At 33.9% G+C, this 27,025-nt stretch overlaps 1 protein-coding gene across 1 annotated transcript in view; it reads left to right on the forward strand.

Moving 5' to 3' along the window:
• The first annotated feature begins 10,062 nt into the window (after positions 1-10,062).
• Positions 10,063-27,025, forward strand: part of frmd6 (FERM domain containing 6) — a 37,227-nt gene continuing 20,264 nt past the window's right edge. Inside the window, 1 exon segment of the mRNA NM_001020816.1 lies at positions 10,063-10,176. The gene's annotated coding sequence lies outside the window, so the exon portion shown is untranslated.

Consider the following 27,025-nt stretch of genomic DNA (forward strand, 5'->3'; position numbering starts at 1 on the left):
CATCTTTATCGCTCTTCAGAAAGCTGAAGGTTCACCAATGAATGCTTGATTGTAGCAGAAGGAATGAATCTGGTGATGGTTTCAAATTGAAGCATAACATGATGGTGGAGTATTTAGCCAATGTCGAATGTTTCAGAATGAAATGGCTTTTCTGAACACCATTAGCTCAGTCACAACAATGCTAAGCCATGCTGATGTACTGCCTGCACTGAAACTATGAACTGCTTGTTTATAGTACTTATTTAAAATGAGTTGAAACAACGCAATACTTAAGTTTTTTTTAGAGGGACAACTTAATAGTTTTATGTTCAATCCAGTTACATTTATTCATTAATATGTTGAGACAACATGAAGGAAGTGATTGGAACCCAGCATTTTAGTGAAATTCTGACTTTTTTTTTTTATATATATCTGCAACAATGGAGTCAGGGTACAACAGAGTTGAGGGTCCAATATTTACAACGCAATCAGGCATGGAAAGGTCAACAGGAACAAACAGTATCATGAGGGTACTCCAAAAGCGTAGTCATGGTCACATGCAGAGGTCAATGCAGGCGGCAAACAAAATGAACAAATAACAAAACAAGGAAATACGGCAAGACTGGACTAGGAAACACTTTGTAAAGTTACAGGAAAACAAGACTCAGCAATGCGTGTGTGTATGGCAATCAGTCTATGATGAGCGGTCTGTGATTAATCAAGCATGATGTGAAACTGGTTTATGTGAGGTGCATGATGGGATGTGTAGTTCAGTGGCAGATTTGTATTTCTCCAGTGATCTGCAACTGCCAGAGCTGTTGGTTGTGACAATATTACTTTTATTTCACACCTGTCTGTTTTCTAAGCACCAGCTGTTGATCCTATTGTTCACAACTCATCACATTGTTTAATTATTCTGTCAAAAAAAATTAAACGTATTTAATAATTTATGTAATGGTTAGTTACATGTTGCATAAATGTATATATTGAAACTGTAGGTTGCAAGATAAGCTCCAAACAGTCTCAGTCCACCCGTGGTCATAATAAATATTATGCCATCATAATCTTTGATGTCATCTTTTTCTCATAAGTGCACATATGTTGTTTAATATTGTGTAATTTAAAGGAGTTCACTTTACTTTAAGATATTTTAACTAAACTTTATGTCCTGTTAGAGGTTGTTAGTACTTAATAAAAAAGTACATTTAGGTCAGGTTAATAGTACATCTATTATTATACCCCCCCAAGCAAATGTATTTTTAATAGATGTCTAATAGATGTTTAAACATTAAAGTCTTAACTAAACAAGGCTAAATTTGGTCTGTCAGTAATACTAAAAACTAGTAAACGTCTAGCACCATAACCATCACAGATTAGACAGATTTAAAAACTATTCATTCCTGTCTATTTATTGACAAATAGCTTCTATTTTATAGGTAGTTACAAAAAAGCTGATTTTCCTTTTGCAAGCAGTGCACTTTGAAACATATATTGTTTATGAGCAATATATTCTTTCAATGGGAAACTCACTTTGATGATAATGCAGAGATCCATAAGGAGTTTTGCATGCTATCTGACCTGTCTGCCTATTTGCAGGACTATTTGTATTGGGATTAGTATTTGATATAGACAGCAAATTCAGCAAACGACCACACATACTCTCTGCAATAAACTGTGTAAGTGCTGTAAAAGAGTTGCTGACAGAATTAGAGTTTTTGAAAATAGCCTCAGCATCTAAGGATGTATTCAGGACAACAGGCACTGGCTTACTTTCTATTCTGAACACAGCAGATCCCTGATGTTTGCATTTGGATCCTTTCTTTTATCATGTTAAGAAAGCGAAATGAGTTGTTTGATCATTTTACACTCAGCTGCTGCTTGTTCAAAGTACTTGGTTAAATTGAGCTGAATCAACTTAAATAAGCAAGTTTTTTGAGGACAATTTAATTGTTTTATATTCAATCCACTTAAATTTGGATAAACAATTAAAGCGAACTTAATCGATTTATGTTGGGACAACATAAAGTAATTGTGTGGAACCCAGCATTTTTACCAACATAAGCTCATTCTGAAATCGTAGCCCTAAATACATTTCTGAAGACCGCAAATTATGTAGTCAGAGCTACATATTTCTTCTTTAAAGCGAACGCCAAGTAGCGTTATGACACCATTACTTTTTTCGTTTACCAGCTGACCTCTTTCCTCTATATGGATGGTTTTTCAGCAGTTACCAGTAGCTCGACATGTATGTTGGTGGACTTGAGATGGTGGAGTTGACTGCAACAATGGGGTCGAGTTCGGTGAAGAACTGTTCCAGAAAGCAGGTAAGACAAAAACAAAAGCTAAAAAAATAAATAAATAAACAAGTATATAACTTGAGGATGCGAATGTGGTAAAATCTGAAAGCTTGGTAAAAATCTGGAGGCTTTTTCTTTTCTCGATTGCTTTTTAAAACAACACAGTTGGGTTTAAGATAGTGGGCGGATCAATCTGTGCTTTTTAGAACACTATTGGCTGGGTTTAGAGAAGGGGGAGGGTGGGTCAATTGATTGGTAAGTCAGTCAGTTATTCAGTCAGTCGATTGCGGCCTCTGGTGTATTTACGTGAGAACAGCAGGTGCGAATGGCACTTGCGAGAGAAAATTTGAGATCTGAAAAAGTGTACACAGCGGTCTCTGGTGGATTTGGAAAAACAAAAACTGCAATAAAATGTAGCTCCTGGGTTGGATTTTGGTCGCTCCAGAAATGTATATAAGGGTACGTAATCAGAATGAGCCTGGATTGATTTTTACAGTGTAGTTTTGTTTATAACACTAAATTTGTTTTGCTTGTTCTAACTACTTATTTAAAATGAACACAATTCTATTTTGGGACAGCTTAATTTTTTATGTTCAATCAACTTAAAGTTGTAAAAACAATAAAGTTAACTTAAGTGATTTGCAATTGGACGACATGAAAGGGTTGTGTGTTACCCAGTATTTTTTATTTTTTTAAAGTGGACTTAAGCTAAAATACTTTGATTGTTTTATTGTTTGCACTTAGGTCAACTACAACCAGAAAATATAGAAATGTTATTATTGTTAAACCCAAACTTTATAGGTCAAACGCAAGAGCATTTTGATGTCTGCATATAATTTACAAAAGTAATTCTATGTAGAAGGCATATTAAATGCAAGTAAAATGTTCACTGTGGGGATTGAAATAACTTTTGTGAAATAAAAATAATGTCTGAAATAGACTCAAAAAGATTTTAGCTGCTTGTTAACTACTAATTTGAAATGAGCTGATTCAACACAATTATTGGGTTTCTTTTGGGACAACTTAATTGTTTTAAGTTCAATCCACTTAAATGTGTAAAAGCAATTAAGTTAACTTGATCGATTTGTGTTAGGACAACCTGAAGGAATTGTGTGGAACCCAGCAATATAACAGTATAATTGTATATATTTAATTGTTTATATTTAGTCATCTCAACTTACATCAATCAAACTGACTAAAAATATTAAGTTAAACTTTGTCTAACTTAAAACATTTAGTTGAATTCAATAAGCTGATTAACTTAAGTTAAAAGCAACATTTAAATATACACTGTAAAACCCAAAAAGTTAAAGTAACTCAAACCATTTAGGGAAACCGATTGCAACAAACGATTTAAGTTCAAAAACTTATCCTAATGAGTATTGTGAACCTAATCCATTTGAGTAAATGAAGCAATTTGAGCACAGTAAAACCCAATAAATAAAGAGAAACTCAAACCAGCTGAGTACTGTAAAACCCAATAAGTTAAGGCAACCCAAACTGTTTGAGGAAACCGATTGCTACATACCATTTGAGTTAAAAACACTAATCCTATACTGTGGAGTTACTCCATTTAAGTTGTAGTAATGAGGTAGTAATTAACTCATTACCTTCAACACTGAGTTTAAAACTCTTTTCAAATGAGTAGAATTAATACTATTAGTATTTTAAACTAATACTTTATTTGAGAAAGTTGACTGTTGGGTTTTACAGTGTGGCTATAAGTTAAAGCAACATATAAATATTTATTGTCTTGATTTTTTTGTTTATAGTGTATAAAGATTAGCTAAAAAATATTAATTAGTAGGTATTTTAGTCATATTTTGCAAAAAAAAAAAAAAAAAGTAAAGACACCTTTAAATGTATTTAAAAAATTTAATAAATGTCTTTTTATACTCCCTAATTTGAAAATACATAAAACATGCCCTAAATACATTTCCCCAAAAATATGAATGTGTTTCCCTAAAGAACAAGAGACCTGTTTTATCCAGCTCATCAGGGATGATACAAACACGCAGGAATTCAGGTCACACATACACACAGCATTTAATCTTACACACTAGACAGTCGATAAGCGTCTTTAAGCAGGTTAGGGGTATAGCATTAAAATAAAAGCTGTTTTGCATATACCAAAACACTGATCTGCTTGATCTTCACCAACAAAATTGTGACTTAAAAGATTAAGGTTATCAGAGAAGAAATCACAAAAAGGTCATTATACCTGCTCTAAGAGTGGAAAGGTTACTAAAAATGACTCGTTTTAAACTTGATATTAATTCATTTTGATTGTTTGTTTTATACATGAGGATTAATAAAAATGTGCAAACCACATGACCAAAACCAAGCACATGTCTTTGACCTTCATGTCTGAGTACAGTATGCTTTGTCTTCACTGAAACTAAATAGGAAACTGTAATGTCTCTGGACTCCGGACTGCACACTGAAACCCAAACAGGAGCAAATATTTACTTTAATCTTCTCTGTTTCCCACTCGAATATATACTAGAAAATCAACCCACTTTTCCTGTTATAAATACCTGGTTTAAAAAAAGGTGTCCAGACAAAGGTAACTATAAATAGCATTTAAAGCTCCATTAGACTGAGGGCAGTGCAACACAAATCTGAATCTCTAAGACATCAGATCTCTTTAACATCCGAATATGACCTGGTTTATGATAAACTTTCAGTATTGCTGCCAAAAATGACTCAGTTCCTCATCCTTTCTGTTTTAGAAAGACAAATTACACTCTGTATAACTCAAAAAGTTAAGATAACTCAAACCGTTTGAGAAAACTAATTGCAACAAACCATTTAAGTTCAGAAACTAATCCTAATGAGTACTGTGAACTTTGAATCTATTTGAGTAAATGAAGCAATTTGAGCACAGTAAAACCCAATAAATGAAGAGAACTCAAACTAACTGAGTACTGTACAACCCAATAAGTTAACGCAACTCAAACCGTTTGAGAAAACCGATTGCTACTGTACAAACCATTTGAGTAAACTAATCTATGAGTACAGTGAACTTACTCTATTTAAATTGAAGTAATGAGGTATTTAATTAACTCATTACCTTCAACACGAGACAACAAATGAGCAGAATTAACTTTCGGTCAATTTTAAGTTAAATACTCTTAATTTAATTTGATAAAGTTGACTGTTGGGTTTTACAGTGCACTCAAAAAATGACATTTGCTGTTTGTTCAAACTACTTATTTAAAATGAGCTGAAATAACACAATTCCTGAGTTTTTTGTGGGGGACAACTCAATATTTTTTTTGTTCAATCCACTTAAAATTGTATAAGTTAACCTAATTCCTTGATGTTGTCCCAACACAAATTGATTGTGTGGAAACCAGCATTTTACAGTGTACATGCACAAAATCTTGTTGATAATAAACACAACTTAACCATGTATGAATATGTTTATTATACAAATACTTTAGAAACCCAAACAATACTGTAATAAACGTGTTGTTCAATTTGATAAATACATTAACTAATGGACCATGTTTATTGATCATGAACAAACAACGAACAATACATTTAATACAGTATTTATTTACCTTTGTTAACATTAGTTAATGAAAATACAGTTGCTTATTATCAGTTCATGTTAACTCACATTGCATTAACTAATGTTATGCACAAATTAGAACATCAATAATTAACTATCATTAATAAATGCTTTGCAATTGTCACATACTACGACAAGTTAGTAACCACATTAACTACCATAAACTAATGGGCCATTGTTTTCATGTGTTACTAATAAATGTTTACTTGAGATTAAATTATATATATTTTTGTGTACATTACTGTTTTATGAAAACTAAATGTTCTACTGCAAATAACAATAATGTAAACGTGGTTATCCTGACTACAAGTGAATCATGGTTTTGCTATGATAGTTTAATTGTGGTATTTGTTATGGTTACACACTGTAAAAATGCAGGGTACCACACAATCTTTACTAATTTAAGTTGATTGAACATAAAAAAAATTAAGTTGGCCCAAAAAACTCAAGCACTGTGTTGTTTCAGATCATTTAAAATCATTTTAAACAAACTCTCAATTTACTGGTCTACTTTCCTACTCTCAACTATGGTCATAAGCTTTGGGTCATGACCGAAAGGACAAGATCTCGGATACACGCAGCTGAAATGAGTTTCCTTCACAGGGTTGCAGGGCACACCCTTAAGGGGATGCGGCGTGTAGCGATACGCAACGGCATGCATTTCAGAATTCTAAACATAGTGTTGCAGGCATGTCCCACCAGAAGGAGGCCTCAGGGAAGACCCATGCCGGAGGGACTATGTATCTCGGGTGGCCTGGGAATGCCTCGGGATCCTCCCAGAGGAGCTGGAGGAATTCTCTGCACTCTCAGAAATAAAGGTACGCGAGCTGTCACTAGGGTGGTACCTTTTCAAAAGGTACACATTTGCACTTAAAGGGTCAATATTGGTAGCTTAAAAAAAGTATATAGTACCAAAAATTTTTAAGAGGAACACTTTTGTACATTTTAGGTACTCATATGTACCCTTGAGGTATTAATTTGGACCCTTTATGTACCAGTGTGGTAACCCCAGAGTAATAGTGGGACTAAGCTGAACAAAAATGAATGAATGAATGAAAATTATGGTTAATTTTATTGTAAAGTGATATTAGGAACTGGATTTGTATGTGAATTCTTTTTCTTGTCCTCTGATGCTTTTATTGTTTTTTTTAAGTGTCTGAGTGCAGTTCACAGGGTGATTGTGTTTAACATCAAGGACTCATCATGAGGAATCTCATAACAACATGTTTGGGGCCTCACATTCACACAGCTCAGATGAAGACAAACACACACTCCAGCAGTGAGTCTATGTGCTCTCACACTCCTGAGAATCTCACACAGGGTCATGACCTGAAACCGTCTCCATTGGGTCACTTTTTTTTTTTTTTTAAAGTTAGTTTCTCCTTCACCCCCTCTCACTTGCCAAAGGTGTATGTTACCTCTACTGTAAATAAAAAACTCTGCAATACCAACCCAAACACAAAATAACACATTCACTGCATACATAGTGCTTAGCATATAAGTACACTCCCCACAAATCTCTCATTTAAATTAATATTTTCTATAGGAAGCTTCACAATATACTTGTGCATATACATTAGTTTAGTCGGTACTGAAGCCAAATCTGGAGCTAATCTAACAAAATGACTAACAAAAATGGTTCTAAAATTAGTAGCCTAAATGTATATGTTAGGGGAAAATATTAAATAACACTTTCAAAAATAGCAAAAATCAAGAGAAACAAAAAATATATACAATTTTGCAATTTTTTGCATGAATTTAAATGTGTTTAAATTAATTTCTAAAGACTAAAATATTATTTTGAAAAATACATATTTTTTTAATAAATCTGTTTTGTTTAAATACAGCAATATATATTGCACATATTTACTGAGGAATGGATAAAAATATTCATTTTCAAAATGGAGTTTAGCCAATTATGCTGAGCACTGTATATTGGGCTGTCAATCGATTAAAATATTTATTCAAATGACAACCATGAGTTAACTTGCTATTAATCACACATTAATTGCACATTTTATCAGTTTTAAATATACATTAAATTAATATAATGTTTAATTTTATAACTGCATAACTACATAAGGCACTTAAGTGCACACAAGAAGAAACTAAATAAAAATTCTTGCAGTACCGGGGCGAAAACAGAATACCAAACACGTTTCTTCTGTGTGTTTTTTTTTTTACTATTTGTACTTTTCATTCAAAATTTCCAAGAGGTGCTGCATTCTTTACTGGCTACATATTTTTATTTTAACTACTGGATAAGGCAAGGGCCTAACAAGAAATGTGCTGCATTAATCGCACATTGATAAAATTATCACTGTTAAAATGGATATATACAGTTGAAGTCAGAATTATTAGCCCCCTTTTGATTTTTTTTCTTTTTTTAAATATTTCCTAAATTATGTTTGACAGAGCAAGGAAATTTTCATAGTATGTCTGATAATATTTTTTCTTCTAGAAAAAGTCTTATTTGTTTTATTTTGGCTAGAATAAAAGCAGTTTTGAATTTTTAAAAAACTATTTTTGGGACAAAATTATTAGCCCCTTTTTAGCTATTTTAGCTATTTTTTTCGATAGTCTACAGAACAAACCATCGTTATACAACTTGCCTAATTGTGTCTTGAAAAATATCTAGTAAAATATTATTTACTGTCATCATGGCAAAGATAAAATAAATCAGTTATTAGAAATGAGTTATTAAAACTATTATGCTTAGAAATGTGCTGAAACAATCTTGCCTCCATTAAACAGAAATTGGGGAAAAAAAAATAAACAGGGGCGCTAATAATTCAGGGGGGCTAATAATTCTGACTTCAACTGTATATATATGTGTGTGTGTATATATATGTATATATATATATATATATATATATATATATATATATATATATATATATATATATATATATATATATATATATATATATATATATATATATATATATACATATATATATATATATATATATATCTCAAAACCTATATCTCCTATCTCCATATCTATATACCTATATCTCTTAGCAGGGTAGCAAAGAAGTAAACAAAAATAGGAAAAACAAAGTTAAAAGACAATCCCATGAAGCCACGCAAATACCCTAGTCAAATAAAAAATGACTCAATAAAACTGTGTAGTTAGAATCGTTGATTATATATTTACAGTTTGTTGAAAATATGCTTGATTACATTGAGAGCATAGACAAACTTAAATACGTCATTCATTGAACTTTATAGAAGTGGGAGGGGCTAGTTATCTTTTGTTGTCCCTTTTTTCTCGCTGCAGTTCTCTGATTGGTTGGACTTTCTGTACAGTATTGTGGGTAATGTCATTTTTTTTGCATAAATATGTCTACTTGATGTTGATGCGAACAAATTAAACAGGTTGAACAAAACCTCAGAGCTCAAGAGTTGTCAGAGAAAATGAGTTTTTACATATGGAATCTGTAACCTGATTGTTGTGCTCTTTTTTCCCTAGGTGACAAAGAAAATTCACTAAATTTAATGATAAACGTTTTATTTAATAACTAAAACACAATACCAAAGTTGGGAAATAATAAACTGTCAAAATTAAGTCATTTGTGATTTGGAAACAAGGTTATTCCCGTCCACTTTCAACTTACTGCATTCCCAAATTTCAGTACATGCGCAAAAGGGACGACAGTTTCCCCTCTCCAGTTCTCATCAGGCTGCGAATGTACCAACTGTACTACGGCGAAGGCTTGGATTATAAATATTAATCAAGTTACTTGACGTTTTCCTGAAACGGCCAAAAGGATTGGCTGCAATTCAAAGAAAGGCGCTAGACTCCTTGCGAATCATCATGCAGATTGATTGCTCATGAATATTAAATTGTCCAAACGACTAGACGCTCCAGGAGGGTTACTAAGCAACGCTTACAGAGCCTCATTAATATTCATTATTGTAATTTAGTATCGTGATTCGTCGTTTCTCGGGAAAGGTATGTTGAGCAGCCGTGGACACTACCAACGTCAGCTGCAGAGGGGTGGTCTTTCGGACACGCTTGGTTAAATGTAAACACATCGACCGCACAAAGATAGCACAGCCGCTCCGTTGCTTTTAAAAATTTGGGGAAAGAGGCGCCTTGTAGCAGACGGGTTTCCGGCCGATTCCTTTGGTGTTTGTCACCCCTCCTACACACGTTTGGGAAATTCCCTCCACATGTATAGTGGTTTGTGAGTGTTGGGGAGCCCGATGGGGTTGAGTTCGCAGCTCTGGATTATGCGCTAGACTGCCGAGAGTTACATGGATGAAAGTGTGATTGGGAATACTTTGGGAATACGCGGAATTAACGCCTCGGAGAGGGTGAGTTTTGTTCTTTTAACTTTTTTGTATCGTTTGTGTGGTGGTCAGTGTTTAGGGAGGATTTAGTGTCCTTGTATTTTCCAAATAACTTATTCTACGTGGCAACGCTGGCCCGCAGAATCCCATATACACACGCGCGCGCACTGGACGCGACGGAGCTTGACCAAAACATTGTGCATTTTCTGCCTTGCAGATTTAAAATGGAAACGATTGTTTGCACCAAAATCCAGTGGACACTTTTAATTTTACTATAGTAAAACCGCGGCAACTTCCCAATGCCTTCAAATAAAAAAATGGCACAGTTCTGAAAGTTTCTTACATTGTTCCAAGGTGATTTTTAACCCTGATCATGGTATTATAGTGAAACCTTTAGTTACCAGTCATTTTTGTTGAGTTAAATTTTACTATAGTAAAACCGTGGCGACTTACTATTGGCTTCATATAAAAAGAAACAATGACACGCTTCTGAAAGTTTCTTACATTGTTCAAAGATAGTATTTCACCCAGATAATGTTATTTTAGTTGAACCTTTAGTTAACCACCAGTCATTTTTGTAAGGAGTTTTCCAATGATTTTCTTAAAACAAGTTCTAGACCTTTATATGACATGCTGGTTATTTTTGGAGCAATGTGTTGATCCTTGGGTTGTTTTATAGCACCCATTCAGCCCAATGACCCACATAACATTGGGGTTATATGGGGTTTGTCCAAATTAAGGTTTGCTGTAATAGGATCCTTTGGATGTCTCTCAAAATGTGATGTGCTGCCCACCTAGACATTATTTTGGAGCATCAGATAGAAACCTTATTCTGTAAATGTTTATGAAGCGCCAAAATCACTGATAATATACATAAAGTTAATTTATTTCGAAATATAGATATGTATAATGTAATTAATAATCATTAGTGCAATACACATGATATCAATAATGAATATTGAACTAATTGTGAGCAAAACATACTTTTTAAAAAGAAATTCCATAAACATCTTTAAGTCATTCATGACATTGTTAAATACACTCATTGTTAAACATGATATTAAATTTGTGTGATTGGTGTAGTTTTTAAAGTGCAAATAATTTATATTGCTCCATTGTGTTAAATAAATGGGATGTTTGCTGAAAACAATTACTTGGATTGATTTCGCAATTGCTGTGTCATGTATAACAGAATGATCCCAAACATGCAGGAAGTGATGTCATTCTCAACAGAACATGCAGGTTAATTGTACCACACAAATCGGAAAAGATTCATTCTTATTTTCTGTCTCTCCTTGTCTCTTCTGGATTCAGGAATGATCACAATTTCCTCTTTGCGGTCAGGGCGGGTTTAATATTAGCCTAGTGCAACTCTAAACCACCCGGTGTTTAAGGGTCTCACATTTATCCTCTCTTATGTTAGAGTGATTTTCTCTAAGCGCTCAAATTCTTTAATGCGTTTGCCAGATTGATGGGTTTGTAAGGGTAAAGTGTAGATTTCTGAAATGTTCCACTAGGGGGATTGCTTCTGTTGGCCCCAACAATAACCTTTAAGAGATTTAAATTCATTTTAGGTTTGTTAAAGTTATTGATCAGTTGTATACCATGACCCATAGTTTACTTCTTTGACAACCTAAAACCTGGATGAAAACTCTAATGCTAGTTAAACATTTTGTGTCTCAGTGTTTGTGATTTTGCCCAGATTTGGATTCCATCTTTCCAGTCATACGTGTCGAATCCACTCCGTCATTTGAGACTCGTCAGTGTGTTTACTTGGATGCGGGTTTGCCTGAGTCGGCCTGTAGTCACATCCTGTGTGTGTTCACATGTCGTGCCCTGAAGAATTTTACCAGGCATAGTGTTACATATTTGCTTTTTGTGTTTTTGTTTGTGGCGGTTTGGTACCAGGAAGCATTTTCTGCTCTCCATTTGTTTCCTTTCTATTTTCTTTTTTTAACCTCGGGATGTTTTCTCTGCCCTTCATTTGTGTGCGTTTTAATGTGCGCGTGTGTTTGTGGTTGTGTTCCTTTAGTCTTATTTGCCTTGAAGGCAGCTAGAATAGATGTTCAAAAAAAGATTTCTCCCGAGAGAGTAAAGATTCCACTGCCATCTCTGGTGTAACGTGTGTGTGTGTGTGTGTGTTTGCAAAATGCCGTGATTAAGCGATTCTGGAGAAAATGGCTCTTCTGCTTATGTTTTTCTGTCTTTTTAAATGTTAAATGATTATGCAAGTTGAATCTGATAGGGACATTGAAATTGTGCTCTTGAGAAATATACTTAGTCTAGGTATTGCTGAAATATTGTGTCATAACCATTTCCCATTAAATATAGATAAAAATTTGTGCACATTTTCTATCTTAAAAAGTATTAAAATTAGGGCTGGGCGATATGGCGAAAATGAAATCTGGATAATTATTTTTCATATTAAGCAAAAATGAAATGTATTTCAATACAAGTTGTTAATGCTTCTAGATTTAAAAGTACCCCAGCATTGACTGAAGCCACAAAAATTAGAGGGTCCATTAAATGGCATAACATATTTTCGGCTGATAAATTTCACATCTCTAATATGATGAAGAGCCTTTATTTGTCACAATACTGTTATTTACATTGAAATTGAATCCCTCCAACCATACACAAACATCACACATTTCAGGGGAAGGCTGGTCAGTCAAGAAGTAGCATAAAAAATTGGAAATTATTAGATGCATTGGGGAAAAAATGAGGTGAAAAAAGCCTTTTCCAGACTATACTTAAAGTAGGGCAATATCAACACACTTTTAGATTCTCATTGTTGCACATTTCTGCTATGTGATTGGTTCTTAGATCAATATAGAGTAAAAAATCCAAAAGCTTATCATTGTTATTGATATCAATTTTATCGTGATTCGATATAATATGGTTTATTGGCCCAGCCCTAATTAATGCACAATCAGTGTGTCTCATATTGAAGCTTGTTGATATATTCAAGAGATACAAGGATGGTCTTTTATCTGGAAAGTGCAGATCATTGGACAGTCTGAAGTCGAATATTGTGCATTATAACTCATTGGACATTGGCTGTGAATACAGTCAGTGTCAAATATTTTCTACAGTCTAAAAATAGTTTTTTTTTGTCAAATTGTCACTGTCACAAGTAGAATGTGCTAAAGTACGTTTAACTATTTATCCTTGTTTAAAACTGAATTTATCTTCTTGACAAACTATATATAATTTGCAATACGGCTGCACAATATATTGTTTTAGCATCGATATTGCAATGTTTGTGACCACAATAGTCGCATAGCAGGATATGCAATGTTAAGTTGGGATTGCAGTCGATCAACAATTGAGAATACTTGAGATTTGTGGAATCTTTGCTACGTATAACCATAAAAGAGTGAAACTTTATCGTTTGCATGTGTTTTAAAGACATTTCAAGAGAGTGTAAAGCATTCAGGCACAGCAACATAACACATTTGTAATTTTAATAGGAATTTTACTGATTTATATTAATACAATAAAGACTATACAGTGTTATTTTACATTACATTATTAAACTTCTGTATCTGAATGCTCTTTGACTTTCTGGAAAACTATGAATAACATTTTATTTTACTCTTTTATTTATTTCTCTTTGCTCTATCGTATTTATTCTTGCAATTTAATTTTTTTATACATAATTCACACTTTTACAAAATCAACCAAACCAATCTAAATTAATGATTTTTTTTTCTGAAGTAGAGCTATTCAAGCCATCTGGTTGCAATGTATATTGCAGCAAAACTTAATATTGCAATGTCATATTTTTCCAATATTGTGCAGCCCTAATTTGCATATATAGGTTTTCAAATGTGAACTCAACCAATGGGGTGAGGGGTTTAGTTTCAAAACAATGAAAGCGTAATACGGATTATTGTTATTCCCCATCCATTCATTAGAGTAGATGTCCTGTTTGCATTTTTTTACTGATCAAAACCAATCCTTACTATGAATCAGAGACGACTCCTAAATGTTTAGTCTAGGAATAGTTTCCTAAAAAGTTTAGTTCCTAAAAAATCTTGACAGGGATATTTATAACAACAATCATTAGACATCAACAGACTCTATTTAAAGATCACAGCAAAGCCATAAAATGAGAACACTTTTCTCTTTGCCACCATTATTCAGGTTTTTACCTACTGTATTTGTCAGAAAGACTTTTATAATCATTTAAATATAATTCAACACTCACGTTTATGCATTATAATAAGTCAGATCAGAAAAAGCATGTCATGTACCTGTTATGTTGAATGATGATGGAACATTATTTGACCTATATTTTAACATTTTATTTTTCACCAAAGCTGTTTAAAACATTACACAGTCCTTTTCTACACTGTAAAACCCAATAAGTTAAGGTAACTCAAACTATTTGAGGAAACCGACTTACTCCATTTAAGTTGAAGTAATGAGCTATTTAATTAACTAATTAACTCATAACTAGAGCTAGAGTGATATCACTAGAGTTCAAAACTCTTTTCAAATGAGTAGAATTAACTCTTTCAATTTTAAGTTAACTACACTCATTTCATTTGATAAAGTTGACTGTTCGATTTTACAGTGTATTTAAGATGTCCTAATTGTTCTAAGTACTAAATTGGTTGCTTTGTCGTTGACCAACTACAAAAAAGTGTTAAACGGCTATGAATATTGCAAATGTGTTGTACTGATGGGTAAATTAAAGTGATTTACAAAAAATGAATCGATGATAGGGCAGTTTAAATAATGACAGGATGCTTGACCAGACAAGTGGTTTGTTAAAGGTTCAATTATGATGGTTGTTAGACTAAAAATTTGCCTACTCTTGCTACACACTTAAAAGTATGTTGTTTTTGTACTTCATAAACAGTTCAGACTTTTTAGAGCATAGCATATGTAGGCAAATTAGGGTGCATCATCTTTATGAACAACATGCAATGTGATTTGAAGGAAGTGTCTTCTCATCTAATTTTTTACCATTTAAAAGAAAGCATGCACTCTAATTGGCTGTCTCAGTGGCAGTGTGGAATGGATTAGTTTCCTGCTTGGCTTGGACCGGTTAAGCCTACATGGCTATTGTCTGTAGGTTTGTTATTGCATGTGTAGCATTCTAGTCCTTCTAATGTGGTGTGTGTGTGTGTTTGTGTAGGTCTTTGTGTTGCCTTTATAACACAGCTGTCAGAGAGAAGCATGTAATAGTCATTCTTGTGTCTTAGTATGTCAGATTATGTTGCGACTAATTTGAAGGATGCGTCGTGAAACAGTAGTTTGTGTAAAATCTTCTCAGCTGATGTTGTTTATTTGCTTGGATAGGATCATACTAAAGAAAGAAGTTTTATAAAATAGGGTTGTCACGATATTAATTCATTTTGCGATACTATAACAGCCGAAGTATTGTGATACCAAGTAGTATTGCGATACTACAGTTCAAAACTCAAATCCATTAAGTAAAGAAAATTGTCAGAAATACAATATTTTTGTTTTAATAGGCCTACTTGAATTGAATTAAAAATTCCCACAATACATTAAAATAAAGATACAAATTATGCTGAAAGAAATTTTGTTATGAAAACAACATTTTTTCAGCCAAATTAGGCTTTATGCAGTGATCAAAAATTGTTTTAATGTTTCCTATATCTATTGTTTTTTCAGTCTTATCAGGTGAGATTCCAAAGTAATTTAATTTTCGCTTTGTGAGTCTTTTTAAGAGATTGTCACTGTTGTTGTAGCTACTAAATCATATTGAAAGCAGCAGAAATGAACTAATTCAGATTCAAACTAAAGCATCAGAAAAACGTGCAATATACTACCATAATAGGCTACCAATCTACACAGTTTTGCAACCTTAGAGCGGCTCTTAGACTAATAAAATAAAATATAATATTGTTGTAAGCATTTTAGTGACTTTTCCACATGCAACATTATCTATTGTAGATAGACCGTTAATGAGGATATACTATTGTTTACAAACTACAGTGGCACCAGCAGTATTTTGGAGCCATAGTATCACAATACTAGTACAGGTAAACCGTGCAAACCTATAAAACAATGGGTTTAAAACAAACGAATAAGGACAATAGTTGGTTAGATTTAGGATACAGCTTTGTATCTGACTGGATATGTTATTGTTAGGCATTATTTAAAGTTCTTTTAAAGTTATCTGATGATCCACAGCATTTCATGTACATGATTGGCTTGGACCAGAGATTTCAGGGAAATCTGTAATGAATAAAAATAATGCTGACCATATGGCTTTTGTAATAACTTGCAGTTATTACTGATCATAACTCTAGATAAAGGATAATACATAACTGTTAATAAACATTAATACATAAAAAATGTTAGGGATGTGAATCGATTGATCCATATCAATGTATTGTTAGTTACACAATTATTAGCATTAATCGGATTGTGAGGGTTTTTTCTGTTTAAAAAATAAGATTCACCAAAACTGCATTTCTAAAAAAACAACAACAACAATATAGTAAAAAAGGTAATATTATGAAGTCTTATTCCAATTAAAATTTACTTTTGTTTCTTTTATGTCATTTATTCCTGTAATTGCAAAGCAAAATTTTCACCATCCGTCTTTAGTATCTCACAATCATTCAGGAAAAATCTAACATGAGGGTTTAAGGCTGAAGATGTGTTTTCAGGGTTATTGATGGATCTATTTTAAAAATAAAAATGTCTTTACTGTAATTTTTGATCAATTTCATGCATCCGTGCTAAATAAATGTGTACATATTTTCCAAGAACATAATATCCTTCTGATACCAATCAGTTAGTGTATTACAGGTTCCGGATTTTATGTTCTCTATATTTTTATTTGACAGATTTATGTATGGACAATGTTTTCATAATTGTACACTATTATTATTATTATTATTATTGTTGTTGTTGTTATTATTATTATTATTATTATTATTATTGTTATTATAAAAGACATTTAAGTGGGGACAAAGTATGCTTTTTATAGTGACATTTAAAAAGAGCCTCGGTGCTCAGAGACAAAAATGTCCCAGTAACCTTTCAGACAGGTGTGGTTTAAAACGCATTACCATCAAATTAGGTCATGGTATTGAGAGTCATCTGTGTGTTTGCTCCATCCTGACCACAGCTGATTTATCCAAAGATCAAACACTTGCATTTGACGGCTGCTTGATATTATAAAAGCTTCACATCCATCTGATGTATTTTGTATAGTTCTTACAGTTTAATGCAAGAAGTGGTATATGTGTGTGTATTTGGTTAATTTTACTTTCTTGTTATTTGCCCTAAAGAGAATTACATGGCCGCAAAAGATTTGTCCTGATTTTTGTTTCCTAAATCGCTAATAGCAATGTTGTTATCATAATTATTAATAATAACAGTTTGCTATGTCATAGCACAGTGTATCAAATTACCACTATTTACACCCGTTTAATAGATTTCAGCATGATGTTCCTCCTTTTTTTATCCTGTATTATATTCTTTTATTTTAAACTGTGATTTGTAAACTCTCCCTGTAGTGCTGAGCAACAATGAATTCTTACATATTACAGTATAAGTCATCTTATATCTTCTTAATGATTTTATATATATCCTTTTCTGTGAATTTAATCGATTAAGAGTTTACATATTGACCACATCACCCATAAGTGGGCCCACACAGAATCTGCGTGCGCAGATTTCTAGCCCATTGAGTCTATGTATTTACTTGTGTGTGTAAAAATGTTCGTTTGATTAATTTACAATACAGTTTGTAACGTAATACTTTTTCCGTCTTTATAGAGATATTATACGAGAGACTTGCTTTGTTGCCAAATAAATGGATCTAATTGGATTTGCATTGGGAACATTAAATAAAAGTTCAAAATGTATTACTTTTATTAGTAACTAAATTGTTTTTAGTTATGATGCTTCTAAAATTATCCTGCATAAAGCTGCTGATTTTTGTTTTTGTTTTTCAAAATTCTCTGCAGAAATAGCAAAAAATGTCTGTAGATTCTGTCTGGCTTACCCTTGAGGACTGTTTCTTTTTTACATCCTTATATACTCAAAACTGTACTCAATCTTTTGTGTATTTTTTTCCCTCAATTTATTTAGAACTTCTAGGCAAATGTTTGATTTAAGAATGTAGAAACCATAAATATTAATGAAATGTAAAACTCTTTTTGAAAACTTGTTTAAATGGCTTTACACAGTCAGTGGAGTTTCTGCAATATTATGGAATTTTAAGACGTCCATGCCTGACATTAAAAAGTTAGAGAATTTTATATTTGTTTTTTCCAAAGTCTTGGAATATCAGGGATATTTTGTTTGTCATTTTTAAATTTTACTTGCCTCCCATTAATTGTGTTTTCCTCTGTTTTATCATGTTGTTTCATGTGTTTTACCTGTGGTTAAGCTTTTTCACTGCCATTTTATTCCTTTTTTCCATTTGGAAACAGTCAATCAAATGCAGTCACCAGGCTCTATCTGTTAAAAAAAAGACTGTATCTCAACCAGTCACTCCTAGATTTTGCGCAACATCTCATGATTTTTGCAGCATAAAATGACTCATTTAAATTTTTGTTTCTTATTTGTGGCAGTATTTATTTACGCAATTTCTTGTATTGTTTTGCTGTGAAAATATACACATAATTACAAATCTTTGTTCTTTAAGGTTAAGATCCTATAATGCAAGTCTAAACATGAATTAAAAAAAAATGATTTACAAAATACAGAAAACCATTTTCAAGGGGGCCCAAAATTAGCAGGAAATCTGTGTTATGGAAATATGGCTAAAGTCAGGGAATTAGACATTTGGCTTAGAGTGGGAACCCTGAATATCGCTAAATAAAATGCAAAATGTAAAGGAAAGCATCCCTGTGGTGGTATGTAAAAAAAAACAAAACAAAACAATTTCTTTTTCAACTCCCTCAAACTAACGAGAGCATTATATGAAATGATATTACATTTCAATACCTTATACACTGTCATATTGCACAGCTCTACTCCCTTGCCAAGGGCTCTTCCAAAGCTTTTGTACAAGGAGAACTTATCTGCTTCCTTTCACGGATTAATGAACCATATACAATGGCTTTAATAACAGGTGTACAGAAGTGTTCAAGTTCTCCTCCGCTTGTGTCTTCTAGCACAGCATAAAGAAACAGTTGAGTGCGTGTCAAAAGGGGAATGTGTCTGGGATTAGAATCACACTAAATAACTGTGGACCGACCGTGTCTGAGCAGGTCTGGACATGCCGATTCCACCTATCAGTGGCATTTCCTTGCCTCTCATTCTTTCATGCTTGTTTGTTTTTTTTCTTCTAGAAATTTCTTCGTAAATGTTCCTCCATAAATCTGGAAGGTTTTTCTGTTTGCATGGCTTTTAGTGTTTCTTGTTCTGAGAGGTAAAAGCGGAGTGGATGATGTAAGGCGGTTTATAAAAGCTAAACCCTGGCACTTCAGCAGTCGTCTTTTAAGATAAGGTAAGATTCGATCCCTTAAGGCAAAAGGAGGCGGTAGAGCCGGATGACAGGCGTAACATAGACCTTAATGCCGTAGCAGATAACTGTCTGTGACTGGGATTTTATATGTGGGCTTTACTGGTCTCAGAAAATAATCCAGGAAGTTTCTCTGGTCTTGCAAAAAACAGAAATACCACACAGAATGTCACGCATACTAAAAAAAGGAATCATCATGCAATCCTGTTTCATTTAGTTTCATCAAGCTCTGTTTGAAATGGTATCTAAATGTAAATTTAGTCATGTCATGGATTATATGTTATGTATTTATCTTATGTCGCACAGGTATTGTTTTGCAATTGCTAAAAATGAATGCATTGAATAGGTGTAAATTGATTTTCCTTTATTTCTAAGAATCATTATATTAAGTAATATTGAATACTTTTTAGAATTAAGATTTATTAATTAAAGATTGAATTGAAAAATAATATTTAACTTTCAATATATATTTTTTTTGAGTTGTATTAATTTCTTTATTTGTTTGTGTGTCATTTCTTGTTGAAATATGAAGTTGTTCTCATCATGTCTTGTTTTTTGTGTATTGATATTGCCATAAAATAGCCATGTTACTGATATGGCAATAAATAAATCAGCAAAATAAAATTATTTGGCGCAGTGGTTAGCATTATCGCCCCACAGAAAGAAGGTCGCTGGTTCGAGCCCCTGCAGAATCAGTTGGCATTTCTGTGTGGAGTTTGCATGTTTTCCCTTTGTTTGCGTGAATTTCCTCCAGGTTCTTTGGTTTCCCCTACAAGTCCAAAAACATGTGGTATAGATGAATTGGGAAAGCTAAATTTTCCGTAGTGTATGAGTGTGTATGGATATTTCCCAGTGATGGTTTGCAGCTGGAAGGGCATCTGCAGTGTAAAACATATGCTGGATTAGTTGGCGGTTCATTCAGCTGTTGCAACCCCAGATTAATAAAGGGACTAAGCTGAAAAGAAAATTAATGAATGAATATGCATTGCTAAGTCTTATGGCTCGTTGCAAGTCTTGTAAGTCTTATGGCTCGTTTCCACTGAGTGGTACGGTACAGTTTGGTATGCTTTTATGGCCGTTTCTACTGTCAAAAGGTATCAAAAAGTGAACCAAACCATACCACTTTTTAAGTACCCATTTGAAAGGGTATCTAGCACAACAAAAAGGGTACCAAAAGGTGGAGAGAGACATACAGCTAAACACTATTGGTTTACAGAGAAGCGTCACTAGCTCGTGCACAAGCCAGGAGAATGAAAACAAAGGTAGAACCATTTTTTAACAGACGAGATACACTGAATACGTCATAATAATATATACATATAAGAACAAGCCATGGTCGACCCAAGCTTAAACAAAACTTTTCGTCGTCTTGATGAACAGCCACAAAGCCAAGAAGAAGAGCAGAGTCTACCCTGTGCCCCGTTGTTGTTTACAAGGCCATCTAAACTTGAGCGGTTTTCCTTTCTCGAGAGAGAGCTCGCTTGCCTGTCTATATTTGAAATAGTGAACTTCTTGAGCTGATGATAACAACGTGCACATGATTTATTGAAGTGCTTCTGGCGTCTGATCCTTTCAGAAACCGCCAGCTTGACAAAACAAAGGAGCAAATGATTCTTTCAGCAACATAAAGCTTAAACAAACTACCTTGTTTAATTATTATCACCACCTTTTATACTATTATGAATTCGGAATGATGGAATTACTTCCTAACAAGAATTTACATGTGCTGGTGAAGATTAAAGATACAGAGAGTTACTGTCGCTGTTGTTTTTGAACTCAAAAAAGGACTAAATGTATGCTGTGTGTAGTTTTTCTGTAATTGGTAACATATCAGAGAGTGTATGGGTCTGTATGTGTTCATTTATGTTGCATTTATTTCATCTGATATAATTGCAGATGCTATTTCTTCCTATTATTGATCTTCATTTATAATCAATTTATGTCCATGGAAAGGTTAGTAATAAACATTTTAACACAAGTGTTTATGTGTGTAAAGCATCTGTTTGTAAAAAGTGCTTTTTATATGATATAAGAATATGGAGGTAATTCAGTTGCGAAACTCGAGAGCTTGCAAATGTAAATGTGAGCACTTGTAATAATAATATTTGTATGTGTAGGTTGAAATGTACACTTACAGCTCTGATGTGAACAGCTGAAATCCTCGATTTGCACACACACACAACAATCCACACACTTGTGTTTTGAATTCGAAGTTGCAGATTAATAGTTGTGTATTTGTAAAATGTCATTCACAAATACAAAGTGACAGACACACGTGTGCACGGCAAATTTGACTGCATCTTCGCTCTACAACCACAGGTCGGCACTCACAACCTCTCAGATTCGTCAGTACAACTACAAATCTCCCGCGCTCTGACTTTTGCTACACATCTCCCGCGATCTCTGTAGCAGAACTCATCTGTGCACTCGCAGATGCAGAGGCGTGAGCAGCGCGGGGCGGGGGAGGGGCGGGGCTGGTGTAAAGCTGTTTGATTGGCTGATGCCTGACCAATGAACAATGCCAGCAGCCAACAGGACTGAGGTGCAAAATAATCATTTCCCACGATTATTTTATTATTTAGGGTTTATTTAAACTCTTTTCTGAAGAGATTTTTGTTAAAAATAATAAATTCTGTGGAAATGTACATACCAGTAAAAGAGCAGCAAAGCCAGTTTATTGGCTAGAGCCAGCCAATGAGATGGGGCGTTTCTGTTTGTCAGCACACAGGGCAGCTCACGTTGTTGGAGGCCTCGAGCAATCAGAGGGTAAGTTATGATTTTTAATAATTATCTATATGTTCAATACTGTTAGCTAAGCTAAGGACTGTGCTGGGTGCTTCTCTTGTTTGTTTTTTATATAAGAAACAGTTATGAGTTATCTAGGAGCTGCTTTCAATCATGTTATATGGTTCTAAAGATACGATTCAACCCACATGAAATAAGAAGTTGTAATAGTATTTATAATAAATAATAGTACGTTTTTGAACCATACTAACTATAGTAAACTGTATTATACAGTATATATTGCAGTATCTACAACTTTGTTAATGAATGCAACAGCACACTGTAGTATTAACTAGCATGAACTGTAATAAATTGAAGTATACTTGTATGTATGTATGTATATATATATATATATATATATATATATATATATATATATATATATATATATATATATATATATATATATATATATATAGCTTAAACTTGAAAAAATTGAAATATTGCTATCTGTTTAAAACTAAACATTCTAATGCCATTTATTATGCAAATATCAAGTTGAAACAAATCTGTTAAAAACTTGTATTTATATGTAAAACCTAATACATTTTAAAGCAGTTTCATTTCTTTCTAATTTATACATCTACATGCATTACATCTGATTTAGGTCCACAACTTGCATCCTTCAACATGATATGTGTGTTCAAAGGAAGAGCAACTAGGTGAGGGAGACAGTGTCCATCGCTCAGCTGAGGGTCCACTTTGAGCATCTCATCTGCAGGGTTAAGCAACATAAGCTGAACAGTCATCATCTCTCTCTATTACAGCGAGCATCAACCAGCTTTACACAATGGCTTGCTTTCTGACCTTTAGTAAAGGCTTGAGCAAAGTATTAAAGAGGAGATAACATTTGATGGGTAATGATGAAGTTGGATTTACCACCTCCATCTCATTATGAACAAGGAAAAACCCTGAAATATTTCAATACAAGTAACTAGACATTTGCACTGCACTTATTTGGACTGTAAATTTTATTTGACAAATTACATTCCCTTACAGAACAGGTGTCAAACTCCTGGAGGGCAAACTCCTCCAAGTTCCTGGAGGGCTGCAGCTTTGCAAAGTTTAGTTTTAACCCTAATTAAACACACCTGATCAAACTAATTGAGTCCTTCAGGTTTGTTTAAAACTTTCACTTAAGTGTGTTGAAGCAGGGTTTCAACTAAAAACTTGCAGGGTTACGGGCCTTCAGGAACTGAGTTTGACACCCCTGCTTTACAGTAAAGTGTAAAAATACTACAATAAACAATTATCAAAATAAAAGTTGTGTGTGTGGGTGTGTGTGTGTTTTGTTCAAATCTGTAGTCATCTTGGCAGGTAAAAAGAGAAAATAAAGTCGGCTTCCTCTTGAACGATCTGAATCATTTTGAAGTGTTTGTAGATGAGCTGGATCATCATGTCATCTTTAGCATAAATAACATCCTATTCAAGCTATGCAGCTTCTCTGAGTTCCTCATTGACTTGAAACACGCTGATCTCTCCTGTCACTTCATCCTTACAGGAAACTGAGAAATAACCTATAGTTAGTAACTTTCATAATTAAAAAAGTGATATAAAGGACACACTGTACACAAACATGTAAATAGATAGATGGATAGATAGACATGATGCAGGTTATAATAACAAAAACCGGTATGATCTGTAAGAAACTTAAACGCCTAGTGTTATTTTTAATTGCTATTAATGTGTGTGTGTGTGTGTGTGTGTGTGTGTGTGTGTGTGTGTGTGTGTGTGTGTGTGTGTGTGTGTGTGTGTGTGTGTAAATATACTTCAATTTATTACAGTTCATGCTAGTTAATACTACAGTGTGCTGTTGCATTCATTAACAAAGTTGTAGATACTGCAATATATACAGTAAAATACAGTTTACTATAGTTAGTATGGTTCAAAAACGTAATATTATTTATTATAAATACTATTACAACTTCTTATTTCATGTGGGTTGAATCGTATCTTTAGAACCATATAACATGATTGAAAGCAGCTCCTAGATAACTCATAACTGTTTCTTATATAAAAAACAAACAAGAGAAGCACCCAGCACAGTCCTTAGCTTAGCTAACAGTATTGAACATATAGATAATTATTAAAAATCATAACTTACCCTCTGATTGCTCGAGGCCTCCAACAACGTGAGCTGCCCTGTGTGCTGACAAACAGAAACGCCCCATCTCATTGGCTGGCTCTAGCCAATAAACTGGCTTTGCTGCTCTTTTACTGGTATGTACATTTCCACAGAATTTATTATTTTTAACAAAAATCTCTTCAGAAAAGAGTTTAAATAAACCCTAAATAATAAAATAATCGTGGGAAATGATTATTTTGCACCTCAGTCCTGTTGGCTGCTGGCATTGTTCATTGGTCAGGCATCAGCCAATCAAACAGCTTTACACCAGCCCCGCCCCTCCCCCGCCCCGCGCTGCTCACGCCTCTGCATCTGCGAGTGCACAGATGAGTTCTGCTACAGAGATCGCGGGAGATGTGTAGCAAAAGTCAGAGCGCGGGAGATTTGTAGTTGTACTGACGAATCTGAGAGGTTGTGAGTGCCGACCTGTGGTTGTAGAGCGAAGATGCAGTCAAATTTGCCGTGCACACGTGTGTCTGTCACTTTGTATTTGTGAATGACATTTTACAAATACACAACTATTAATCTGCAACTTCGAATTCAAAACACAAGTGTGTGGATTGTTGTGTGTGTGTGCAAATCGAGGATTTCAGCTGTTCACATCAGAGCTGTAAGTGTACATTTCAACCTACACATACAAATATTATTATCACAAGTGCTCACATTTACATTTGCAAGCTCTCAAGTTTCGCAACTGAATTACCTTCATATAAGAACGACCCGTAAAGCTTCACTTTGACATTTCCTCGAGCAAGAATGACGTTGACTGAAACTTTTTATCGTACACCACAACCACCACCATTGGTACTCTTTTGGCAGTGGAAACGCAAGCCTGTTAAAGCTGACCCATACTGACCTGTACTGTACCGTACCATACCGTACCACTTAGTGGAAACGGCCATTAATGTGACAATTTTAAATGTGTTTTTTTTTTCATTAACATTTTTTGAACCCTCAGATTCCAGATTTTCAAATAGTTGTCCTAACAAACCAAATATCAACTGAAAGATTATTTAACCCACTGACTTGATGTACATTTCAAAAAGTGATTAGTTACTTTACTAAAAAAAAAATTGTAAATCCATTGTAACTTGGAATGATTAAGTGGACTTGTGCTTATTCTCTTAATGAGTTATAGGTGTGTTTTGAGAATAAACCAATCAGAGTCTCATCTCTCGTTCCCTGTAAGTGAATTCCATGGCGCATTTGCTATTGACATGGCAGACTTTGTAAGTGGAGAAACTGAACGCTTCTAGCGAGAAAACAGTTAAACAGAGCATCTGCAGTGCAAGGATAAAGAACGAGCCTACTCCAATCGCCCTTTACTTTCACTTTCTCTTTCTCTCTTTCATGGATAAATGTTTTGTGCACAGACAGCCATTACCCTACATAAATCATTTTTGTTTTGTTAAGCTCAGATTTGTTTCAAAACTTTTTCTAAATTCAGTTCTAATTTTCAGCAAAGAAATAAATAAACAATAATAACGAAGTGCAATCAAAAACTTACAATTACAAAATAAGTGTCAATTTTAGTACAGGGTCATGTTTTTGAGGTCATTTGGGCTGTTTGACTTCTTGCATCTGAACAGTTAGTGTAGGCAATCTTTTACTTCAAATCAGTCCCTTATGAACTTCTGACAGTAATACGAAAAGCCAAAATCTACGTCATTGTCATCTTATGTATGCATATAAACGTTACACATCTGTAGTACGTGTGTGTGTGTGTGTGTGTGTTAAAGAGAGAATCAAAGGCCTCTATTGTTGGAATGAGAAACAGATGTTGGGTGGAATTCTCCTGACTGCTGCACATTTTCGTCTTTTCTGTCTTTCTCTCATACAAAGTCAAAAAAAAGGGTGGTGGAATCCACTCTTGATGTTTTAAGCTTACATAAACATGGTGCTTCAGTGTTCCCTAAAAAAGGCACAAAAGCTGTTGCTGAAGTACAAACTGTAATAATTTGTGTACTTTAGATCAAAATTTGTACTTAAAGATGACATTATGCATCTTATGAAAAGGTACCACCCCAGTAACAGCTTTTTAAATTAAGTATATTTTCAAAAATATATTTTAAAGGGGACCTATTATGCAAAGATCACTTTTATAAGGGATTTAACACAGTTGCGTGACAACAGTCTGTGAATGTAACCAGCGTCTAATAGTAAAAAGATATAATTTTTTTTTATAATCACACTTTGTAAAAACAGTTTGCAGAAACACTTTGATTGACATTCTCCTTTTGTATTTGTCATCAGAGGGGGAAAGCCCCGCCCACTTGTGACAGTCTCTTCCTCATAATCATAGGATGTTAGTCTTGTTTTGAATCTGCCACTATGCTGACACACAGGCTGTGTCTGAAATCACCTACTACTCAGTAGGTACTGCATTTGAATTTGAATTTAGTACTCAACTATGGAACCAGATTAGTCTCAAAAGAAATTCAAGCAAAAGACATGATGTACACATGCGTAGCCAAATTCACGTGCATAAAACCAAA

This window comes from Danio rerio, chromosome 13 (genome assembly GCF_049306965.1).
Source record: "Danio rerio strain Tuebingen ecotype United States chromosome 13, GRCz12tu, whole genome shotgun sequence".
In the NCBI taxonomy this organism is placed as follows: Eukaryota; Metazoa; Chordata; class Actinopteri; order Cypriniformes; family Danionidae; genus Danio; species Danio rerio.